Source organism: Gopherus flavomarginatus, chromosome 5 (assembly GCF_025201925.1).
Source record: "Gopherus flavomarginatus isolate rGopFla2 chromosome 5, rGopFla2.mat.asm, whole genome shotgun sequence".
Taxonomy (NCBI): domain Eukaryota; kingdom Metazoa; phylum Chordata; order Testudines; family Testudinidae; genus Gopherus; species Gopherus flavomarginatus.
Window position 1 is genome coordinate 16,989,295 of NC_066621.1, and position 21,073 is coordinate 17,010,367.

A 21,073-nucleotide genomic window follows, 5' to 3' on the forward strand; every position below is an offset into this window, starting at 1 on the left:
CCCGAGAGCACACCGCGGGGAAGCAGGTCTCCTTCCCCGCGGTGTGCTCTCGCGTTCCCCGAACCCCCCTGCAAGCAGGTCTTCTTCCCCGCGGTTTGCTCCGGTGTTCCCCGAACCCCCCTGCAAGCAGGTCTCCTTCCCCGCGGTTTGCAGGGAGGTTCGGGGAACGCGAGAACAAACCGCGGGGAAGGAGACCTGCTTGCGGAGGGGTTCGGGGAACGTGAGAGCACACCGCGGGGAAGGAGACCTGCTTGATTACCAGAGAGGCTTCGTCAGGTATGCTGGGATACCTGCTTATTCCACGGAGGTTAAGAAAAACGCTGGTGAGTGTCTACACCTGATGACCAGCGCTGGATCACCAGCGCTGGATCCTCTACACCCGAGGTTCGACCGGGTGTACGGCCAACGCTGCAAACAGGGAGTTGCAGCGCTGGTAATGCCCTGCAGATGTGTACACCTCCTAAGTTGCAGCGCTGTAACCCCCTCACCAGCGCTGCAACTTTGTGGTGTAGACAAGGCCTAAATCCTGACTCTCTCACTGACTTCAGGGGAGAGTCTTGTGAATAAAGTTTGCAGAGTGCAGCCCTTAGCTCATTGTTACTCTGAATGTGGCTAGGATCTTTAACCAAAAAATTCTGCTCTTTGGACAGATCATCTTCTCAATCCTGCTTTTTTTTTTATTATTATTTGTATTTTAAAAAAGGCTGTGGAATTGTGACCGGAAGATTAGGCACATCAATTATTGCCAATGCCTCTCTTAATCCAAAAAAGGTTTTGGTATATCAGATGCCTTTTGTAACCAAAGTCACATGTCTTTAAAGAGTATAATGTGTGTGCTGGATCTCATTGGTGTTTGTTCTCTTCTTAAGGCCGGTTACTGTTCTGCAGTCACAACCCTGAACCCCTTGGGCTAAATTCTGCTCTCAATCACATCTGTACCACTCCAGTGACGTCTGTAGGGTTGCATGGGTGTGAGGATAGGATCTAGGCCTCTTATCTCTTAGTAAAGGCATCCATTGATGTGACTGCCTTCTCTAAAGTAGGGGGTTGACTGACTGCTTCATGCAAAAGGCATTTCTTTTCCTCTCTGGGACCTCTGTTTTGATGGGCAAAATTATTATCCCTTCTGCCCCTCCCAGCAAGGCTATACTAGGGCCAGCTGACTTGGCTTCAAACAGCGGTAGTCTGCCTCTGACTGAATGTTAAGTTTTTGGTCATGTCATGTTAACGTTATTGAGCCAACGCAGTTGAAAACTGCACCATTTTTGCCTGTCAGTACAGGGCCTGGGAGGTTAGATTTCCCTGCAACTTTGCAGCATTTTCAGAGTGCACATACTATTTTGAGAGGGAGGCTCTCCTGTGCACCAACTTGGGGCTTGCCTCTTCTCCTCTGGAAGTCTTTGCTACTGATTTCAATGGGAGCAGGATTGGACTCTATGTAACAATGATCAGCTGTAGATGTCAGTGTTTTTTTGAGTGGAGGTATGTATTATTATTCTGCTTTTTCCACTGAGGAAACTCAAGCACAGAGAGGTTAAATGACTTTACCTGGGGTCACACTGCAATTCAGTGGCAGAGACAGGAACCGAATCTGTCTCCTGACTCAATAATGGCTTCAGGGAGGGAGCCAATAGCACACTGAGACTATTCCTACTGTTACAAAACTACTCAAGATAGTTAAGTCCCAGGCAGACTGCGAAGAGCTACACAAGGATATCTCAAAGCTGAGTGACTGGGCAATAAAATGGCCGATGAAATTCAATGTAGATAAATGTAAAATAATGCACACTGGAAAATATAATCCCAGTTACACACACAAAATGATAGGGTCTAAATTAGCTGTTACCATTCAAGAGAGAGATCTTGGAGTCATCGTGGATAGTTCTCTGAAAACATCCACTCAATGTGCAGCGGCAGTCAAAAAAGTTAACTGAATGTTGGGAATCCTTAAGAAAGGGGTAGATGATAAAACCGAAAATATCACATTGCCTCTATATAAATCCATGGTATGTCCACATCTGGAATATTCATGTAGATGTGGTCACCCCATCTCAAACAAAATATATTAGAATTGGAAAAAGTTTAGAAAAGGACAACAAAAATGATAAGGGGTATGCAATGGCTTCCATATGAAGAGAGATTAATAAGACTGGAACTTTTCAGTTTGGAAAGGAGACGACTAAGGGGGGGATATGATAGAGGTCTATAAAATCATGACTGGTGTGGAGAAAGTAAATAAGGAAGTTTTATTTACTCCTCATAACACACGAACTAAGCATCACCAAATGCAATTAATAGGCAGCAGGCTTAAAACAAAAGGAAGTATTTCTTCCCAAAACACACAGTCAACCTGTGGAGCTCCTTACCAGAGGATATTATGAAGGTCAAGACTATAATGGTTCAAAAAAGAACTAGGTACATTCATGGAGGACAGATGCATCAATGGCTATTAGCCAGGATGGGCAGGGATGGTATCCCTAGCCTCTCTTTGCCAGAAGCTGGGAATGGGCGACCGAGAATGGATCACTTGATGATTACTTGTTCTGTTCATTCCCTCTGCGGCACCTGCCATTGGCCACTGTCAGAAGACAAGATGTTGAGACATTCTGAAACCTGAGCTAGATGGACCTTTGGTCTGATCCAGTGTGGCTGTTCTTATGTTCTTCCTACGTACCATTATTCTCCATACTTATACAGTGCCTGCACGTTGGTGCGGCGCTTTACAAAGTGAGTAAGTATATAAAAGGCCAAAGTAACCCTTGGTTTAACTTCTTTTGATGTTAAAGGAATTACTCTAAGACTGAATTTGCCTGCAGGAGTTTACAGTCTAAGGGTGCACTCTATGGGGAAAATCCCATTGAAGCCCAAGTACCAGGGTGGATCTCTGTTTAGGACCAGGGCCTAAAATAGACCAGGGGTGGGCTAAAGGTGATGGTGTGAAGAAAGTTTGAAAGATTCCTGGAAGAAGTGAGTTTTAAGGAGAGATTTTAATGAGGAAAGGGTGGTTGTTAGTAGACAGAGGGGCTCAGTGCTCTTTGGCCATTAATTTCCAAAGGCAATTTAGATGACCTCTTCTTTGATTTTTGTGTGGGTTTGTGAAGTGCTTTGTGATTGTCTGGGATCTACTGTGCCAGGACAGTCTGGATTTATTGGAGTGGTTCTGCCTTCTTCAAGGCTGAGGCTAGCTCGGTAGATGCTAATGATAGAAAATGTCCCTCTCTAACTCGCCACTGCATTGTACCACACAGGTCCCGTGCCCCATGGCAGTGACCTAGGCAGCGGTGGTGCCTCACGTGGCCTTTGTGGTGTGGCAGCGGATTATGTGGCCCCATGGCAATGTTCCCATGCAATGATGAGGCTCAATGTGTCACGTAGCAATGGCCCTGCCTGACACGGCCTGGACATTGCAGTGTCCCCATGCAATGGTGGTGCCTGATGTGGCCCTGTGCAATCAGCACCACCTGAGTTGGCCCGTGGCAGTGTCCCCGTGCACTGGTGGTGCCAGAGGTGGCCCCGTGGCAGTGTCCCCGTGCACTGGTGGTGCCAGAGGTGGCCCCGTGGCAGTGTCCCCGTGCAATGGCAGTGCCAGATGTGGTCCCGTGCAATGGCGGTGCCGGAAGTGGCCCCATTGTAGTGGCCCTGTGCAATGGTGATGCGGGACATGGCCCCTACAGGGTGGAAAGCCTGATGTGGCCATGGCCCTAGACTGGACCCTGTGTGGCTGCAATGAGGGGGAGGGGAGCTCAGCTCCCTGCAGCCTGGGCCCCTCTGAGCGCGGGAGGCGCCGCACAAGACGCTCCTGCCCCTTTAAGAGTCTCTTTGTCTCTGAAACATCCTTATTTACCCTCGTGTGACTCAACCAAACTTCAGACTGCGATTCACAAAGCTTGGCTACGTCACCGTCCCGGGGTGGGGCTATGGAGTCCCCGCCCCTCCGCCCTTCTCCCCCTCCTATTCCGCAGCGCAATTGCCCTAAGCCACTGAAGAGCTTGACCCGGCCGGCTACGCAAGCAGCGTAAGCTAGTCCCGCGTTCGAAATCTCGAGCAACGCAAGCAGCGTAAAGCCGCGGGGAATTCATCGGCAGTCTGCGCAATTCACGTACAGTGGATAAAATTCGCGGTCTAGGCAGGGTAAACAGCATAAAATAAAGAAAAGTTTCCGCTGTGCTCGGTCACGGGCGTAACGCGCCGAAGAACTCCGCAGGGCCGCTCACAAGAGCCTTGCGGACATGGCGTAAGTGGCGTAGGTGAATGGGGCGTACAGCGCTAACGAAGGGCGGGGAGGATGGAATGTGTGGCGTGCTTTCCGACCAATGGCGTCGGGGGGGCGGGGCGGGGCTGGCGGCCAATGGGCGGGGAGGGGGCGGGGCCCGCCCCGGTTGGGGTGTCTCGCGCTCGGTGACAGCTCGCGCGTGCTGATGATGGCGGTAAATAAAGGGGTTGATGGGGGAGGGGTGCTCTGACCCCCCCGGGGGAGGGGGCTTCACCCCCCCGAGGGGGGCTGGGGAGAAGGGGTTCAACCCCAAACTGGGGGTGTGAGCCCCCCTATAGGTGGAGGTCTGGGGGGATTCACCTCCCCGCAGGGGCTGGGTATGGGGTGTCTGACCCCCCGGGTGGGGTGTGAGGGGGCTTCATCCCCCTGTGCGGAGCCTGGGGGGTCTAACCCCCCATGGGGGGCTGGATACAGGAGGGGTTGGGGGGGTTAACCCCCGGTTGGTGAGGTGTAAGGGGGCTTCATCCCCCTGTGGGGAGACTTGGGGGGAGTCTGATGGGTTTAATCCCTAGTTGGGAGCGTGAAGTGCTTCATTGCTCAATGGGGGGCGGGATCTGGTGGGTTTATTCCCAGAGTGACGGGGTGGGGAGCTGAAAGGGTTCATCTCCATGGGGGGTTCACACGCCCCCAGGCAGGGGCTAAAGGGGCTTTCATGCCCACAGTAGCGAATAGGGGACAAGGAGGCTGGGAGTCACCCCCTACATTGTGAGGTTGGGGGGAAGCTGCTGGTGGAGGCCAAGGGAGAGTTTACTGCTCTTTGGTGGCTAGGGTGAGGTTCAGCCCTGGAGTGGTACATGACTGGAGGAGGGGCTCAGGGAGCTGGAGGAAGAGCTCAGGGAGTGAGGACAGGTGTGGTTGAGGGAGCTGAGATGGGCTGAAAACTAGAGGGGGCAGGTGCTGGAGGTGAAGGGGACCTGGGCACAGATGTTCTAAGGGAGGCTGAGGCAAGTGTTGAAGGGGAAAGGTAGGTCTGGGAGCAAGGGATGATGAGTGGAGGCTGGATCAAGGGAGAGGCTAGGATGGTGGTTGAGTAGTGGTTGGGGCCCTCGGTGATTGGAACAGGCAATATAGAGAGGAATAATGGGTTGCTGGGTAGAGAGTTGGAACAAGAACTAACTATGAAGAGGCCAGGTCCCTCCCGGAATTGGGCCCTAATTGTGTAGCAACTTTTCCTTAAATCCTTTTTGCCTTACTCACACCAGTAGAACCGTTGAAGTCTGTGTGACTTCCGAGTTTAAGGAGAACAGGAGTTAAGTTGTGTAGATACTTCTGTTTGAACATAGTGACTCTGAGGGTGATGCTTTGTAAATAACAAATCCATATAGTTTTATAACAATATTTAAAGTTCATTTTAAATGTATGGCACTCAAGCTCCCCCTCTCTCTAACCAGATCAATGGCAGAGAGTGTGTTGGGTGCTTCTTTATAAACAAAATGATTAACTCTAATTTTATCCAAAGCCCCAGTATACACATACTAAGGGAAATAATTTGATAGTGTTAGGGGGGTGGACTAGATGACCTACTAGAGACTTGCAGCCCTAGCTTCCATGAATAAGTCCTTACTCACGTGTCCCATTGAAGTCACTATGCTTGAGTAAATGTTGCAGGATGGAACACAAAATCTTTTCTTCTTCCAGCTACCACAATTTTATCCTCTATCTTCTAGAAAAGAGGGAACAAAAAATCTCTTTTGTTCACTTCGTTTGAAGTTTCCATCTGTTTTGTTTTATTTGAGAGGAGCGAGCCTTAGTGTTGGTAGGGGGGAAGAAGTTGCGGTTGGAAGAATAAGTGTTTACTGACAGGTTTTTAACAAAGAGAAATACATAATAGTTGATTTAGCATCTTTGATACAAGCAATGTTCTCCAAAAGCGTTGCAGAGAGAGAGAAATAGAAATTAATAGCAGAGGGGCAGAAATATAGGCATCTCCTTTTAGTTCTTTTGATTGTTACTGTCAGTCTTGAGAAGTCAGACCCACATTTAAATTGCATTTAAAACATAATTGCAACCTGGAGAACTGGCAGCAGCTTGAATGCTCCTCCCACAAACACATACTCTTTCCCCCCTGTCAATAAAGAAAAGTAAACTCAAATTATGCTTAGTTTCTGGAGTAGTTTTAAAAAGACTCTAAGAATACATAATTATTGGGAATGCAAGAAGCTTAGTGTTTTTATAAGTGAATTTGAAGTTACAAGTCTAATTTCTAAAAGTTTGTGATACGCAAACTAAGGTTTTTTTAAGATTATTTCTGGTCCCCCTCTCTTTCATCTGATTTAGAAAATCCCAGATTTATTGTTATGTTCACAAGGGATAGATCTGAAAACATTTCTGCCTTGTAGGAATAAACACACTGTCCACTAAAATCTGTCTCTGTCTCTCTAAATACATTTATCAGTGTATTTATGTATATGTTTGCATACACAAACATGAGTAGATCTTTGAAAAGCTGCTCGTTTAGAGAAATAGATATTTGCTGTATAGTGTTCTGTAATGCATTGGAAATGCAAACATGCTAATTTGTGTTCCTGAAAGAAATAATTCCTAATATTAAGAAATGTTTGTTTATTAAAGAATTCAGAGCTCTCATGAAGGCGTGTCAGCTCGCTTTGGATTATATAGATGAAAGTTAAAAAAAAAAGCTGTATTTTGTTTTAATAATCGGTTAGAGCTGGATTCCGCAAACCCCTCAAGTGGGTTTGCAAGATCTGTCCTCTTTGCATAGTGCTGCTTCACAGAATATAGATTAAGTTGCTTTCTGGGCCCTGAAGAGCTTGAAGTGAAGAGGTTTGACGTGCACTACTTTTTCCTTACTGAGACAAAACTCTAACTGACTTCAAAGGATGTTTTTCTTAAGGAAATACAGATCAGACCCATAGAAAGACTAGGCAAAAACTGGGGACCACACATTAGGTTAAGGATGGTAAGGAGGGATGATTGGAATGGACAATAAGCTTAAAAGGATTCCTGGAAGAAACAAGTTTAAAGTGATATTTGGATGGGAAGAGAAGGCTCTTGGTGGATGAAATCTGAGATGCTGCTTCAAGAGAAGGGAACAGCATGAATAAGGCTGGAAGATAGGGGTGGGAAAAAGATTAAAAGAGTAGTGGATATTGGGAGGGGGAGCAGAGGAATTAGAGCAGATAAGTTGATGGATGAGATCATGAATATGAAGATCCTTCCGTTTGTGTAAATACAGTCGGCCAAATTCACCTTTGTCATAAGTGGGTATTACTTAACTGAAGTCAATAGAATAAGCAGCCTGTTTAAGCTAGTGGATAATTTGGCCCTGGTGTCTTGTGCTTGATCTCTGCTGGTGTATGTCTAAGATATACTTCGAGCATGCTGTGGCTTATTTGACAATGGCATCTTCAACACATTGCTTTGTTGTTGTTTTTTTAATATTTATCATATAATATATATTTTTTAATTAAACTGAAGGAGGATTTGGTATCTAGTAGGTACCCAGGCTTTATTTATTTTGGTCATTTTGCTTCATATTTTTAGTTTCAAAGTTTTGGTACATACTATAAATTGAAAGCTGAAGAACTGGAATCTGTCAGCTGGTAATGTTCCACGTGCTTTATTACCATTTGTTATTAGACTTTCTGTTTCTGCTTTCTGAGACTGCAGGTTTCACAAGTATGATTCTGTTTTATATCATGTGGTTGAGTCCAGTTGAACTCTTGACAGGTGGATCCTATGGCGCAGTTAAATATCAAATATTACTTTTTTAGTTCTCTCAGTTGCACAATCATCTTCTGAGCATCTTTGCTTGAAAGGACTCGCATAACTGTAGCAATACAATAAAAGTGGAAATGGCACACGTGTATCAAACCTTTATTTTCATTCACTTACATTTCTCAAAATATTTGTTGTATTTAAATTTCTCATACTTGGTTTCACCCTAAAAGGGAGTTTATACATTTTTTTTTAATAAAAGCCTGTCAGCAGTATTTCAGTTCTGAGTAAACGGTGCGAATCAGGAGCGAAATTTTTCACCAGTTGAAATTTTTTTCAGAATCTGTTTTCATGCTCAGGTAGCAGAGAAATGGCTTTGCTTTAAACCTTGTCCCCTCTGAATGAGAAATGCAAATTTATGCTTGTTTTAAAAAAATTGTTTAGAAATAAAAAGATGTGAATGTTTGAAAATCTGGTGCTGACCACTCACAATGTATAGCTTTTCTCTGACTTAAGTATGCACCAAAGTATGACATTCCAAATGTTCCTAAGGCAGATGCTTGTTTTTGCAATTATTTTCCTAACAATTCTAGCTGATTTCACAAGAGTCAAAGGGGTAGTTTGGAACTGACAGTTTTTCAGATCTGTGGATATTTCTTGGCCTCATACAAGCTTCATTCATTCATTTATAAAGAGTTTTCCCCTTTGACTCAGAATGAATTCTGCGTGACAATAGCTCTTTCAAATTTTCAAATAATAATTTATAAAATGTTAAAACTGATAATTTAACAAACTAATTTATTTAGCAGGTGTGCATTTGAGGATTAAATTTTGCAATAATTAAGCTATCTTTCACTGTGATTTCTGGGATGACTCAAATTATAAGTGCTACAGGATGTTGTGGTTGACAAGACATTTGCTGGCTGTTTTTAAGAACCGATAAGGTTTGAATAGGCCTCATCTGATCTGGCCTGCAAAGCTAAGCAAGGCTTGGCCTGGTTAATACTTGGACTGGGGCCCTCAAAGAGAAGTCTTTGAAACGTGTATCTTTTGTGCACCATATTATTATTCACAGCCATAGGACTACTGTGACAGAAAAAGAAGATTCTCATTTAGTTCAATATGTAGCCCTTCTGCTTCTAGATGTGAAGGTCTCTGGTTCAATTTCTTGCTGCAATGGATTCCCCACAAATAAGGATAATCCTTGATTTGATATTTGCCCACTTGGAATCCTTTCAGTGTTCTGTCCTGTCCACATCAGGCTTTGCAACACTTTTTTTTTTCCCTTGCCAGAATTCACTTAATCATTAGCTGTTTTTATTAGTCATGGTTGAAGCAAAACATTTAAGAATATGCTGTGCGAAATAAATCTGCGTTGGCATAAGATGATATAAAGGATGGATCTGCCATTTCTAATGTATGTCATTCTTAGTGGCTTATGACTTTCCTGAATTACTGCCTTTTGAGTTGAAATTCCTCATGATTATTCTTGGGGCCCCTAAGTCAAATAGTGTTTTAGAAAGTTTGGAGAAATGCTCTTTTTGAGGACCAGTCATTAAAATAAATGCAAATGTATCTTCTGACAAAATATTTATTGAAATGCATTATAAAAAGGACATTTATACAGATGTTTTGAAAGCTGCAAAGTATGTTAAAGTGACAGTAAGGATGAGGCTTTAATTGCACAAAAATCAGGGAATTCAGAGATCAAGTTTCCACAGCAACCTTAGCTCTGACCATTTTTTTCATCTTGCCGTGAAGGACCTTATTGTAAGGCATACATGCAACAATGATCCATGTGAATATTCAGCAAGTGCAATATAATGAAAAGGAACTACTGTTGCTCCAGTAAAACTCGGTAACTATGTTGAAATTTATTTACCTACATTGTCAATTACTGTAGGATTTTGGTGCCTTACATTATTTATAAATATAATAAACCATCCTATCTGATACTATTTTAGCCTAGTTGCCAATCTTTCTTAGTTGGTAAATTTATCCAGTGCACCTTTCAAGAATTCATGAAAATTAAAATTTTTCTTGCATTTGAATTCACTTTTCTGTATAACCTTCAATTGCATGTATAGCAGTTAGTATTGCATATATATTTTGTGGATCGTATAATAAAAGATCCTATTACGGGACCAAATTATGGCCTCCTGTTCTTCCAGGTATGGAAAACCCTTAATGCAGCAGAATCAGTCAATACAGTGCTGCTGCTTGAGGAGGGAAAGGTAGGATTGTGGGAGCCTGTGCAGAAGATTCATGCCATGCAAGCTGAAGAGCATAGCTCCTTATGCTTCACAGCAGAAAGGAAGATTTAGGGTGCAGTTTCAGGGCTGGAAGATGTGCACCTGTATGGAACTCCTGCTCTCTTTTTAACTTGATGTAGCACACTCTTTGGCTATCAGGCTGAATATCAAGTTTTTCTTTGGGAGAAAAACAAGCCCAGACTCACAAACCCTCTTGGAGATTTTCATCTCAACTGCCCTATTCTTGACACACAAGGTAATAAACAGTTCAGCTTCCTAAACACTTAGCCACTGTGAACAGCCTGTTAATTTGATTGTGGTATGCTCTCCCAGCCCCCAAGCCCCCTTATTTCAGTGGATGGAAGATCTCCCTCATTAGTATGAAAACGTAAAAGATTTATTGTTTTGGAAAGGGATGGGCAGTGATGTAAAATTTCAACTGATTAAACACAAATTAATACTTAAAAAAAAACAAATTCTAGTATATTTAAAAACTTAAATGTTCTGATTGTGTTGTGTAAATGTGCACATAGTGTATTCATTAAAAATCCTTAGGTCTTATGTAGCACTTTTCATCCCTTGATCTGGGAAATACTATCATCGTAATTATACAGATGGAAATTGACACATAGGACAGTGACTTTCTTACATCCTAAAGGCACAAACTGGTTCAGTGCTAAACTAGAGATACAACACGGAAATGGATTAGAATAGAGTGGTTTATTGATGTGCTTCCTATGTAGAAGAAGGCAAGAATATGTGGCATGGGTTTTAGCCAGACTGCAACTTTATTAGTCAAATTACAGCCAAGGTTCCTGTTGAGGACAGCACAGTACAGTCACTTGCATCCCACTGATCCTTTGCCAATTCTTGGAGTGCTCCCACCACAGGGGGAGCCAATTATTGCAATAGGAGGTTCTCTGGACGCCTCTACCTGCCCACTAATATTCCACATAGCGTGACCAGATGTCCTGATTTTATAGGGACAGTCCTGATTTTTGGGTCTTTTTCTTATACAGGCTCCTATTACCCCCCACCCGCTGTCCTGATTTTTCACACTTGCTGTCTGGTCACCCTAATTCCGCATACACCTGAACCTGCTGGCTTGCCTTGGCATGCTCCTCCTCCATGACAGCAACTACAAGATTGGTACCAGGCACATGTTCACCATATGCTCCGTGATAATGGTGGTGGCGTTGCTGGCTATCCTTAGCCTCTTCACTGTGGTCTGGAACAACACAGAGCTCAAGGTGCCTAGCCCACAGGGGCAGAATGAGCTGTCCTCCCCGGAGCTCTGATCACATGCCTGGCACGACTGGCATTCCCCCCCCCTCCCCACCAGCCTCCAGTACAGTCTCCAAAAGCTTAACACTTTGAATACTCTGGGCTAGAGGAGAGGACTCTAAGTGAAAGAGACTCTGTGGCAAAGACAGCTGTTCTGGGGACTGGTCTTTGGGTGTTGGGGCTGGTCCTGTATGTTCCAACTTTCACTTAGAAAAACGTATTGGGTCACACAAAACTTGTATAAATCACAAGGAGCCTGGTGTGCCCCCAGCAAGCATCATATGTTCCTTCCCACCTTGGAGTGGCTGCATCCAAAACTTCCTAACCCGGGCCTTCAAACCCTGGGAACCTCATGTATCCTCTGTTCTGTAGCTGTCATGTTTGGAGGTGGTAAGGAGAGGCCAGGTGGTGGGAGCTTATGTCACAGCTGCTTGGCTCCTAGCTTTTGTTGGGGGGCGAACAAGGAAAGAGACTCTCTTCACATGTTGGAGGTATTGACCCCAGTTACTGCATGAGCCAAACTCCAAACCCCTTGCACTCTATTATTTTTTTTTTAATAAAAAAGACATAAAACTCTCCTCGGGGTGGGGGGATGGGACAAAAAAACCCATTCTTCCCCTTTTTGAGGGTTGAGGTGAGAGGGGGCCTTGACCCCAGTCAGCAGTGCCATAAAGCACATTGGTGGGCTAGTGTCCCAGCCCCTGGTTTGCATTTGGCCCCAGGGGGTTAAACGTGTTGCCCCTATCCCTTAAGAGATCCCTTCGGGATGCCCCCTATGTTACCATTTTGGATCCAGAGCCTAAATCAGTGAGTTCCTACCCTGGGCACCTGCCAGAAGCCAGTGTCAGCGTCACCTTGGCTGCCTCCACCCCACCCCACCCCTCGCAGGCTACCTGGAAGTTTGGCAAACCTAATACCAAGATCATCCAGGAACAAATTGGTACCTATATCAGAGAGGTGTACTCAATCCTCCCCAGTTTGAACGTGGAGCTGATTCCCAAGAGAAGAATGGTTTATTGTAATTGAACTGCATTTAAAACATTGGCTGTTAGGAGTGTTTTGAAGTAGGAGAGTAAGGGAACCTCACATTTTTATAACCCGACTGTTCTAGGCATAAGGGGTGGTATAGAAAGCACCTTATTGTTGGGAGTGAGTGGAGAAAAAAGACCAAATGGGAGTAACACTTGGATGGAGGGGGCATAGGGAGAGATGAGGGTAGAGATTTGAGCAGTGGCATGCCTTAGAGAGAAGAATCTTGCATTTTATGTGAAAGAGAAGAACTTTGAAATAGATGTTGGGAAGCAAGCAAAGGGATTTGAAGGGTAATAGTCATATTTGGAGCAGCAGAAAAGAGAAAGGATGTTGGCAGCAAGTTGGATGACTTGGAGAGGAGAAGTGATAGAAGAGAAGTTTCTGTTTCTTTGCATTCCAACTGCAGAACATAATAATATATATCCCAAATCTGAAAATTGAGGCCAGTTATAATATGAAGGGTAGAATATGGATCTGTTTGCAACCCTACTCTGTGACAGTGACCGTATCTTTTTGGCATCCATTTGGCTAACTAGCAATTTACGCTTTTTAATAGTTCTTCTAACATGTCTGTGGCTGGGTCTGCACTACAGACTTACATTGGTATAATTGTGTCACTCAGAGGTGTGAAAAGTCCACACCCCTGAGCGACAGAGGCATACCGACCTAGCCACCAGTGCAGACAGTGCTATGTCAGCGGGAGAGCTTCTTGCGGTGGTGGATTAACTATGCCAATGGGAGAAGCTGTCCCATCAACATAGGAGTGTTTTCCTTGTGTGGAAACATCTGGTACTCCAGGTATGGTTGCAGGAAAAGCTGCTGAGCGGGGAGGGCAGGCACGTGTACTCAGGAGCTTGAAAAGTTTAACCAGTGTTGTTTTACTAATTCAGGAGTCAGCTAGGATGAAAAGTGCCATGTTGCCATGTTTCTTCCACACACAGTGCCATGACTTTTGAAGCCATGCCTCTGGGCAATTTAAAGAAATAAAACAGTTGTGTATTGTATTTAATTCTAACATTGTCAATAATCATCTTTCTATTTAATAAATTTTAAAACATAACTTACAACATCCCTTATCTTTGTTACATCTCTTTACCCTTCTTTGCTTTTCTCCATTTTCTTTTCTGTAACAGATTATTGTGTATCTTTTCTTTTTTCACAAATCTGTCACTCCTTTTCCTCCTCTCTAATCACACCCCATTCTTTATGTCACTGTCCTCACATTCCATTCACTCTCTTCTCACTTACATTTTCTCTTTTCTTCCTTTTTCCCAACCACAGAAATTTCTCAGTTCCTCATTTCTTTTTTGTAACTTTTCCCATCATTTTTTTCCCACCCAGCCACCCACACTAGTGCTTGGAAATATTACCAGATGTCTCCTAGTCAGAGAGGACTAAACAATGCCAGTCTAAGATTTAAGATGAAAGGTGAGTGGCCCTGTTCTTTATGCCCAGGTCAGAAAATAACCCTCACTTGCCGGATGGAAGGAAAGGGGAGGGTGCGGGGTTTTCTGTTAGGTTGCTGTCTGTGAACTCTGCTCAGAAGTGCTCTCTCTTGGTCTACTAGATGTCTGATAAAATTTGAAAGACCTCCCACACCCCTCTCCTTGCTGGTCAGTCTTAGGGTGAAAGGATGCAGCATAGGATAGTAGTTGGAGGACTGCCAAGTAACTGCAAAATACAAATGTGTCCATACAAACCTTACTCATTCTGCAATGAATTTACTCCACTTTCAAAGTGGATTATCTCCTTCATAATAATTGGCCAGTTAATTTGCAAGAAGGGATTGCATTGTGTTGATGCACATCATTTTGATTAGAAAAAACAAACCCCATGTAAAAAAAACTCTCCATGTAGACAAGTCTTTAATCTGCTTCCCTGTGGAACTTCCTGGCTGTTGAGGAGACAGACCTCTCACTACTTCTGTCATTGACCTGCCTCTGCTGTGGTTCATAGCTTTCACTAGCAGCCACAGAGTGAAATAGACCTGATTCTTGTCAGTTCCATTGTTGCTGTCAGGGTTCAAAATACCAGACAAAAGTCTGCTGCAGCTTGGTAAAATCAATATTGTTAGCCCTTCAAAAATGAGATTGGCTTAAAAATCATGATTTAAGAAAAGAAAAAAAGAAAGAAAGAGACAGAAACCCTCAACATGTTCTGTTTTTTGTGCCTTTAGGTGAATTTCGATAACATTTTCAAGCTCTTCTCTCCAGTCACGAGGGCTAGAAACTTTTTAAAAAATGGAAGTTGAGAGTTCTCATCTAATCACATGCTTCCAGGAGCTAAGACTTAAAAAAAAAAAACACCACCAAATATCATGACAGTTGTCAACATTGTGACTCACTTGCCATAAGGAAGTAGAATTTTCAGGCTCTGCCAATAGATTCCATGGCTTGTACAGTGGAGAGCTCTGGGCTCCCTGTGATGAAATTATTATTTTTTTTGTATTTGAAAACTCATTTTGGAAAGTGCCTTGTGCCAAACACAAGGCACGTTGCAATCTGAACTACAGTGCACATCCAGTTTGTTGGCATAATGGGACACAAGTGGTGTCATAGAAGTATTGCCAGTGTAGTCAGTGCCATAGAGGGGACTAGGAGGAGGCATGGAAACTTTTTGCCAAATGCAAAATTTTAAATTTGTTTTGAAATTATTTGGTGCATGGAGATTGGAACAAAGAGAGTGGGCATGGGGAAGTAGAGGTGGGAGAAAGAGGAGGAGAAGGGCAGGAGAGGGTTTTATTGTTTATGTAGGGAGATCCAGGACTTTCTGATGTCCTTTGGGTCATGTTATTCTTGTGGGAGTTTGCACATCCAAGAATTATCTAACTTACCACAGTGGTATGTAGAAAGTTCCCAGGTCCTGGGTAGTGGATCATCTGGATGTTCTGTGGTCCAAGTGTAAAGGATGTGTGATATCAGAGGGAGAGGAGAGAAAGATTTGAAAGGTCTTAGGTTTGAAGATAAAGAGAGGATGTCAAGATTGATAAGAACAAAAGTGCAGTTTTTTGTTTTTAAACTGACCTCATACTTATCCAGAAAAATCTGTTGGTAGTCCCAAAATTAGAGCTGCAGTGTAGATAAAATCTGCACTTTTCAAATTCAGCTGGGTAACTGCTCTGAGCAAATATGGGGCTTTCAGTTACTGGTGTGCCCCCATGCATGGATATGCATATGTCATGTACTGTGTTGTGTATGATATGTAAGAAAGACGATCTACAAAATGCAGTTGTGTTTGCTTGCTTCATTCATGTGAGTTGGCAGTATTGAAATATAGAAAAATGGAGATCTGGCAAGATACTGAAAACCTTAGACAAAGATAAGGCAACTACTGTGTGCTATAGAAACTGAAACAAAAGTGGGTAGGTTTAATGTCAAGCTCCCTACTTTTGACACAGTCACCCTGTGATAATTTTCAGATTGCCTATGGTGAGCTCTTTGTGCAGTCATGATTTGTAACATCACCATGCAGTATAAATCAAAATGCAAAATCAAATATATTTTACTGCATTGCACTCAGTTACTGTTTCTTTTGAGAAAATCATAATTTTTTGGCAAAATGTGAACGTGATTAGTATCCTCTTTGTTTTACCTTCTCTGTGTGGAGAAAACTCACTGCTTTGTGATAAGTGTTGTTCATCAGTTTTTGTTCGCAGCATGGTAATGAGTATACATTAACTGTAACACCTACAGTATATTGGCAGCCAAAGATCAGAGTGTGAAATCTTTGAGAAAATGGAATACTTGTTAGGGGCACCTCTCCAGCAGTCAAGACATTTTTAAGAAAACCTACTAGATGGGTTTTATTAATTAGGTAATTATTATGCGATTCAGAGAGAAGTCTGTCATTTTTAGCCCTGAAATGGCAGAAGCCTTTTCCAATATCTTTTATTTCTCTGCAGAAGCTCCTGTGTCCCACACTATCCTGCTTGTATAATTCAACAGTGTTTCCATATACAGAGAAAGAAAATTGATATATTAGATGCTGTTATCTCAGGAATAGTATGAATTTTTTCACTTGAAATTTTTCTTGTATAACATACAAACCATAACAAACATTTTTTTTCTGGTGAAGCACCCTTTTTTAATTTCAGAGAGAAAAACCACTGTCAGCACCACAAAAAAGTGTTTCTTCAGGTGGAATTTTTAAAAATCATGTAAGATATCTAGACAATTATATATTGTAGGAATTAAGGGGGGAAGTTTCTTTTTAAAATCAATGCCTTAACCTTAACTTCCTCCAGTGAGACGTTGGTGAAAATTAAAAAAAAATGTAAATAGTACAGTTTAAGATATTATGGTAAATTGAAATTAAGATTGTGATGTTAGGAAACCAAGAACACCTGAGCAAAAGCAGCCGTCTTGCCTCTTTATGATGTGAGCGCAGTGAAAGCTTTTACACTGAACACTTCATCATGTGAATAAGAAATAAAGCATTCTCATGGTGAATCCAGTGAATATTTTGAAAGAAGAACTGATTTAATAGGGTAAATGCTTTAGTGCATTTGTGTTCTTTCAGTCTTTTCTGTGGAAGATCAAGTCAAGAATTATAGGCCACAGCTGTGTTCTTCCATTTAGAACTTGTATAGGGTATCAGCTGAGCCAATTAAAAAATGGTGACCACAGCCTTATTCGCTTTGAAAGGCAGATCCGTACACTTGATCAAGAAGTGCTGCCTTGCAATCATATTCTCCCATTCAGTTTCAGTGGGTGGCTTTAGATCTGATTAAGAAATACTGTCCAACAGTTGCATTCTCTTTCCTCTCTTGTGCATACTATGAAAGGGAAAGCCTCAGAAGACATATTCAAGGCTTTTATTTAAATTAAAAAAAGGGGGAGGGGGAAGCATTCTTGCAGCCTTTGTAAGTGGGTATGCAGATGATCTGACAGAGAAGTGCCATTTGGTCAGAAATATTAAATGAATGTCTTGAGAAAGGAAGAGCAGGCAGTGCTGGTTTGTGTTTCTGTCCCACTAACTGCTTTGTTCCCCAGACTCCTAAGAAGGATCAGTGGCTCTGATCCCATATTCTCCTCTCTCTGTTCCAATAGACTCATAATAGAAGTGTTCTTTCCCCCTCCCCCCTTTTTAAAAAGTGTATTTTATACTGATGCTTTCATTATTGCCATAAATGTGATACGAACTGCCTGACTCCTTGACACTGGTTCTGCAACCAAGTTAACTTAATAAGAATAGAATTTTAAAATAACTTGGTTAGAATTTCACATTATACTATTGCACACTTAACATAGTCCAACTGAATTATAACAAGGGCAGTGAGTTTTAAGGAAATTATGTGATATTTGTGTTTGACTTCTAATTTAGAGCAATATCTGTCTTACTGAATGTTGAACTGTGGTCTATAAGAACAAATCATTTTTCATACACAGCTCTTGGGTATATAAACCTTTTACGTTATTATATGCTAGCCTGGGTGGGCTTAAGAACAAAATAATTCACACTTTCTCTAATGTGTATTTCCTTTGCTTCACCTTTTTCCTTTAATATAAATCTGTCTTGGTAGATAAGATTTTTGGCTTCATTTGTTGGTGTATTTTTTTTAATATAAATCTAGCTCTTCTTTGCATGGCACTTAAATTGGTTGTTTCAGTGTCAGAGTTTCAAATGTAACCTGTGTTGTAGTTTGTCCTTTAACGTGTTTCTGGTGGTTGGCAGCTGGACTAAATTACAGTTGTTTTTTTCTTCATCAATATATGATTTGCTGCTTTAAGAGGAATTGATTTGGTGCTGCACATAAGGAAAACATAGTTTCTTTTTTTCAGTTCTTACAAAGGTCTTTGAAATGCTACTTCCCTCGATTATTGTACCCTCAGTTTGTGTATCAGGTCATGAATCTCTCAAATTTGTCTTTGCCTCCAAACATGGGGAGATCAAACTCGTGTGGAGTATCCTTTTGCTTGTTAGTATTTTTTGGCTTGTTTGATACATTACTTTTCAATCTAAAGAGACAGTTGTAGTTTTGACCTTTTACTTTGTTGGAAGGTTTCAGAGTTCTATTACATGAAGCTGCTTACAACTGAAACACGTTCAGTAGTATCTGATTGTGATTTTTCAGTCGGTTCCCACTCAACTAAACTGTATTGGTTCAAAGCTGCCGCCCCCTCCCCAAATATTGATGTGGCTGTTAAGCTTTGTTCTCCTTACTTGATAGTCTAGAAAGTAAAAAGGATAGATCCCACAACCATTATTCACTTGAGTAATATCTACTGATTCAGATAATCCTATTTACCCTAATAGGCTCAGAATGAATGTTTTAAATAATAATATAGCCATTTTGGCGATAGAGATGTCTTGAATGAAAGTGTTAATTTTATTTGGTGTTTTTTGTTACTAGCACCAAGTATGGTCCTGACTCCTGAGTCTGAAAACCTTTTCTTGTATGAGGCACATACTTTGTTTCTTAGTTTAAGTATTACTGAATGCTGTCTATATAAATTGATGGCTTTCATTTTTTTAAATCTTCTCTAACTCTTAATTTAATTTTGGTTAAAAATGCCAGGCAATTGAAAGCTGATGAATAAGGAGTTGAATCCAATGCCTATTTGATTTTTATATATTTTCCTTTCTAGGCCACAAATTTAGCGGAGAGGCTAGTGGTCTGCTTCTTAATGCCCATGACATTTTTGGTGTTTTTATTTACTGTGGTTGTGATATCCTACATTCCAATAATGTTTAGAAATTAATTTTAAACCAAACCATTCTGGGAGATGTTTGATAAGTTTCAGACAAAATGGGAATTGGAAAATAAGAGTTCACAATGGAAATGCTAACAGAGCTGTCAGTATAGAATAGTGTATGTTGCCAGGCTCTTGAAACCGAGACCCTTCAACATCCATAGACATCAAAGGAGGCTGAGCACTTTATAGGACTAGGCCTGTAAAAAAATTTTTTTTTCTCCCCAGAATAGCAACCATCTCTTCCTGAAGGTGGCAGATATATAATAGCACTTAGAGATTTAGTTATACATTAGATAGAACAGGTGGAATCCATTCAGTCCTCTTGGAAATGTGTCAACACCAAAAATATCTCCATGACTGGGCAACACTAGCTGCTGTGGGTTATTTATCAGGGGGTAGCCATGTTAGTCTGTATCCACAAAAACAACAAGGAGTCCAGTGGCACGAAAGCTTATGCCCAAATAAATCTGTTAGTGTTTAAGGTGCCAGCGGACTCCTTGTTGTTTTTGTGGGATATTTAGGGGTTTTTTACTGATTCATGAACAGTGAAAAATGAGATGTTCTATTTTGGAAACTCTGGTTTAACTTAATATGAGCCAGAGAAGTATTTAATGATAGATTAACTGAATTTTGATTGGTCGTCTGCTTCAAAACACACTCTTCACTGTTGTGTAAATCAGGGGGTTGCAGAATGTGGAATAGTGTTTCCAGGTGGCCCAGCTTCCTCTGGTTCCTGGCTGAGTTCAGTGCAACCTGGAATATGGATGGCAGCGGGCTTACTTAGCCTCTCTCTCCTTCACCTGGTCTCCAGCTTTCCCCTTTGTGGCTCTTGATTAGCAGATATTGGACTCTGATTTATTTTTCTCTTTGAGGGGCACTCTTCTTTCTGAACCCCCCACTTTTCCTAATGCGGGGGTAGAGAAGGAATAAGAGAAGAATTTAGAGAGAAGCATTATTTGAATGATTTTGACTGTCATTCTGTTGGACTGAGATAATTAGATTGATAGCTAAAAAATGCATCTACAAGACTCAACGCAAACATAAGCAATTCACTGTTGCTCAGATATTCTCTGCCCCCCTAGTCCTCTGGATTTTATGGGGAACTCATCAGCTCCACTACATGCATCCGATGAAGTGGGTATTCATCCACGAAAGCTCATGCTCCAAAATGTCTGTTAGTCTATAAGGTGCCACAGGACTCTTTGCTGCTTTCATCACCTCTTGTCTGTCTTTGCTCTCTTATTCCTTATATAGTCTCTTTCCCTTTTCAACCTCATTTTGCCCACTCCAGCTTATGGTGGTCTGTTGCTCCCTCCCCTTTGGGACTTTGACTTGAGGCAAGGTGCCTGGCTGCTTTCCTTCCCTGGTGAGTTTTCTTTGCCCCTTCCTCTTCCCCAGAAGAAGTGTCTCTTCTGTCACCCTTGTTTGCCACATTGTTCCCTGGAGATGTCTGTTATCCCTTCCCCTTGAGCCATTCTAGCAGTTCTGAAGGTTCCCTCAAACCTCTTGCTTTAACTCCCAGTAGCTGGCCTCCTTGGCTCAAGAGTTGAGGTACCTGCTCAGAAGACAGAGTTTCCTTCCCCTCCCGTTGCTGCAGGCTCATTGGGGAAGAGAGGTTCTAGTGAAGCTGGGGCTCTCCTGCTGTGGGGGAAGTGAAATTGTAAAGGCATTTTAACAAAACTGTGATCCCTCTGATTACCCAGCACATTTAAATCCTGAGTTAATGTGGTAGCGGAAGGGCCTGTCTGTTTTTCACACACACATTCTGACTTGACGGAACATTACTCTTCTACTTGGTCACTGCATTGGTTGCCCATTAAATTCATCATCACAACATTAACTTTAAAGATGATGCAACA

General features: G+C 42.3%; 1 protein-coding gene across 11 annotated transcripts in view; it reads left to right on the top strand.

Moving 5' to 3' along the window:
• The first annotated feature begins 3,896 nt into the window (after nucleotides 1-3,896).
• Nucleotides 3,897-21,073, top strand: part of USP49 (ubiquitin specific peptidase 49) — a 57,750-nt gene continuing 40,573 nt past the window's right edge. For 3 of the 11 annotated variants that reach the window (XM_050955845.1, XM_050955847.1, XM_050955851.1), the window contains exons 1-2: nucleotides 4,384-4,427; nucleotides 13,861-13,947. The gene's annotated coding sequence lies outside the window, so the exon portion shown is untranslated. Of the gene's footprint in view, nucleotides 4,235-4,362; nucleotides 4,428-13,860; nucleotides 13,948-21,073 lie in introns of those variants that run through there. The other 8 variants (XM_050955846.1, XM_050955844.1, XM_050955854.1 and 5 more) reach the window with 5 other exon arrangements.